The sequence below is a fragment of the Pleuronectes platessa genome, chromosome 4 (genome assembly GCF_947347685.1).
Source record: "Pleuronectes platessa chromosome 4, fPlePla1.1, whole genome shotgun sequence".
In the NCBI taxonomy this organism is placed as follows: Eukaryota; Metazoa; Chordata; class Actinopteri; order Pleuronectiformes; family Pleuronectidae; genus Pleuronectes; species Pleuronectes platessa.
The window spans coordinates 15,679,185-15,683,521 of NC_070629.1; positions in this window are offsets into that span (position 1 = coordinate 15,679,185).

A 4,337-nucleotide genomic window follows, 5' to 3' on the forward strand; every position below is an offset into this window, starting at 1 on the left:
GCCGCAGATGATTTCTCTGACCAACGAGCTCGTTCTAATCTCTTTCTCTTCCTCTGATATTCCCGGTGTTTTCAATCCATTCCGGCTTCACACACCAGCAAATACAATTAAACCCTCACCCAAGCTCCTCCTTCATGTGCATATTAATTACTCCGCCCTCCGCCCCGTGCTGCGGTTGCTGTGGCAACCAGAGGGATGGCCGTGCGGATGTCAAAGACTCCTCCAAGGACACTCGTGCACGGGGCTGGGTCAGGTGATGTGTAGCCCACTCTGCTGCTGGGCATGGACGAACACTCGCAAACAAAATGGCTGCCATCCCCTCTCTTTTTTTGTTGTTGTGTTTGCCGCTGCGTGAGAGAGCTCTTTGGGCTTTAAACAAAAGAGGAAGTGCACCTGTGCTCGCCTGCTTCCTATGTGTGTGTTGATGTTGTGTGTGATGTGGATGATGGTGTGTGATGTGGATGATGTGGACGATGGTGTCACTGTGACCAAATCGCAGCCCGAGCCTCGTTCGATTCCCTCGCAGGTCAGCTGCCTGTCTGAGGAATTCAGAAATATGTGTGGCTGTGTGAGTGCATCCGTGTGCAGCCTTTGTGTTTTGAATGTGTCCGTACATTGGTTTTCCTCAGGTTGGCATTAAGCAGCCCATGCAGGTTTTTTTTTTTTCTCATTCCCCTCCCCCCTAGACACTCAAGGCTCCCCCACCGTCTCCCCCCTCCCTCCCTGTCTCTAATTGAGCTTTGTGTCTACCTCCATCTCCATTCAAATCCAGACTCATTTGCATAGCGCCTGCCGCACGCCGGACAGCTCCCCAGCTGTACAGTACAGAACTAAATGAGGAACACAGACCCACTTTACGTGACGTGAATAGCAAGACGCGAGGCGAATCATTTCCCCGGTTCCTGAAAAATACAGCCACTGTACCTGAGAAATGAGGGATGGAGAGGAAGCAGGAGCGCAGGCTGGATCAAATCAGTGAATTCGGAGTGAGGCGGGCATTACCAGTCTGAGAGGAGACGCCGGCGTGCAGAGGCAGAGTTTATTATTTTTAATGAAATAAGACATGGCAGAAGGTATCATGGAGTGTAATTTGACACAAAAGTAGCCAGATACACTGATATACACATGCATTTGATGATGACAGCCGGTTCTACTGGCATGGACATCGGTTCTCCAATTGGAATCCGATTTTTCGGGAGAATACAGCTCTGAATTCGTATATCTGGATCAGACTGCAGGAAAGTGAAGTGTAGCTTTACCTTTCTTTGGTGATAATTGCACACGTTTGGTCCAAATATCACCGGGTTTCATTTGGACTCCTCTGCCTGTGGCTGCTCGTGCCTCGGTCCTGTCGAGGCCGGGGTTCTGCTCCTCCTCAGCTCTCCCGCGGTGAGACCAGCTCAGCATCCAGGGACTCTGAGGGACATTTTGCTTGAGTGCACAGAGACACGTAATTATGTTGTATTTTTGATGCACTCCAACCACACTTAACAGAACGTGTTAAGCACGGCTCTTAATGGGAACCTTAACCCCCCCCCCTCCCCTACCCTCCCCAAGGCCAATCTTCATTTCTGGGCATATTGGTGGGGATTTGTGACATTTCAACTCATTTCAGGATTCAATCAAAGCCATAGCTCTGGGGAGAGCCGAAATGGCACGCTCTTTATGGCAAATCCAACTGTCCTTGGTTTGCTCTATGCATACAGCTTCCTCCTCCACACTCAGACCACTGTGAATTGGAAGAAATTTGATGAGCCATTTAAACTTAACCTTGAAAACAAGCAGTGCCAAAACACGTCTCAGTTGTTCTGTTTTTTTGCCTCTGTGCATTTTAGATGAAAGTGTTTTATTTAGAAAACAAAGCAATTTGTGCTCATTTGTTAACTGTTGCCAGGATTTGAATCATGTAGGAGTGAAAACACACATCGACAATCAGTGTGCGGCGCCTCAGCTTGAGTGAGATGTAGAGGAGCAAAGACAGAACGGTGTTAGAGTGCAGCCGTTTTGGTGAAAATCCTTCACGGTACAAAGCTCCAACAAGTCCTCTAAATGACCCTTTATACCCACGTGCAATGTCCTCACCTAAATAACCAGGCCCTTTGGGGAAATGACTGGATTTAGTGTGTGCTGGTACAATAATATGTTGCCCAAATGTGTGTTTTTTAATAGCTGGAATATGTTTGGGTATTTGAACATTAATGTGTCGGATTATTTGGGGTTTTATAAATGTTTTTTTCCTCATTTAAAAATAATAATTTTATTTATATCATATTTATTTATTTTCTGTTAGAGTAACGTTTTATTTGCGAAGGAAATTCTGAAATCTTTAGGGTCACAGTGAAATTTACCAAACAAAATGATTCAAATATGAGGTTTAAAATGAATCAATATTTCTACAAACATTTATTATTTTGTAGAGAAATCATATGGCCTTAAAAAATAAGAAACTTCCACTTAAAAACTAGATTATGAAGCGTGTTCATCACTAAAGCAATGCCATCAATATTGTGTTTTTGTGTGTGTGTGTCTGAAAAAGAGAGAGAATGAGAGATTTTCTCACAGTGGAGGGTTATGCATCTTAATCTAATTAAGAACCAGATGCCTGAATATAGACGAAAAAATTACAAGCTTCAAATTTGGGGGGGGGGAGGCCCGTTTGATCAAGCCAGGTTGCCCGGCAACCCAAACCATTTATTTCAAACAAAAAAGAAAAAGCCCCTCTAAGATTTAATAATCAGGTTGTGTTGCATTGAAATGCAGAGGAGGCTGTCGGGCTGCACCTGAAGGACGGCAGCAGATATTAAGCAGGCGAATTTCTCCCCTTGCAGGTGAAATTCTGACCTTTCCTGGCGAGTGCTCGTCAAAAATCAACATTCTAATCTAATCAGCCAAACAAGCTCAAAAACGCAACCTGTAAAAATGAATGTGAACACAGTGGAAACCTGCTTGTACGGGGCGTATTTTTCTAAATGTGATTTCTGGATTAATTGAGCACGCTTCAGTGAATCCAAACGCAGTCATTACACATTTAACACGTTGATTGTTAATTTGCAATTTTCAACTCAGGCAGCATCACGGTTTGCATGCCTCGTTTGCTCTGGGAAAGGAAACCCAAATATAATGACAGACAGAAATAAAAACAGGCAAAGTAAAATAAAATGTCAAAATGCTTTTCTTTCCCCCTCCGTGTTTCTTATACAAACATAACATCCGGCTCGGTACAGTAACTGTACACAAATGCATATTTTAAACACAAAATGTTTTATTCATACCGACTCTAGCTACAATCACAGAGCTTTTACTGAAACATATTTTTCAAATTTGAACCAGGAGACGGGACATGTCCTGATGCTCCTGGTGGCGTCTCTAATTGACAGTGTGAAAGCTGGGTGTTGGCTGTTTGAAGTGCTCCTGCTATAATCACCGGCACCCTCCCCTCTTTTGTTTTCCTAATTGCCGCCGTGCCTTTTGTTAGCGAGCATTCTTATAAGTGCATCAATCTCTGCTGGAGAGCAGCGAAGGCTTCCTGTGGACTTCCTGTGGACTCCAACAAAAAGCCCTGTCAGGTGGAACAGCCATTAGTCACCAGTCTGTATTGTCTCTGACAAATCTGACGTTTAAAGTACATGCATAATTCCAAAGCACTCACTGTGCTCCACAAATTGCCCACATTTCATCCTGGAAATGTCATAAATGTTGGGTTGAGCTTCTTGGGCTTTTTTTTTTTCTGCCACAGAAAACATGTTGATGCAAAAATGTTGATTTGGATCTTTTGCTCAGTTAAATCGGATTCCAACAAATGAATGGTGATAAATAAATAAATGTTATTGTTAACAGCTTTTATTATGATATGCTGCCTGGGAATTAACCTCTTTAAATAGTTTTTTGTTATGTTGGCTTTGGCATTGCACTTTAAATCTACCCAATTCTTTGATGGCATGGAATTGCTATCAATTCCATGCTATCAAATAGTTATTTTTTTGTTATCCTGAAAGTTGATTGATCAATTGATGCTGATTAAAAAACACAACCACTGCCACCGACATTGATATTAACAGTAATGGGAAGATGTTTTGTTTTTTACTCAGAGGAAAGAGATCTCTATCCCTCTATTAGTTTTTTATCTGAACAGGTTACAAATATGTATTTTTCCAATTTCAGTGAAATCAGTCCGTTTTGCCCCAATGCTCTGATTAAATCATGCCCTCTTGTGGTCTTTGTGTGGAGAATATTAAAGAGGAGCAAATATAATTGATGTGATTAGCAGCGGAAACCATTTTATGTACATGTTTGTCCCTCTCGCTTCTTTTCTAATATATTCCTATATTTGAGTTACA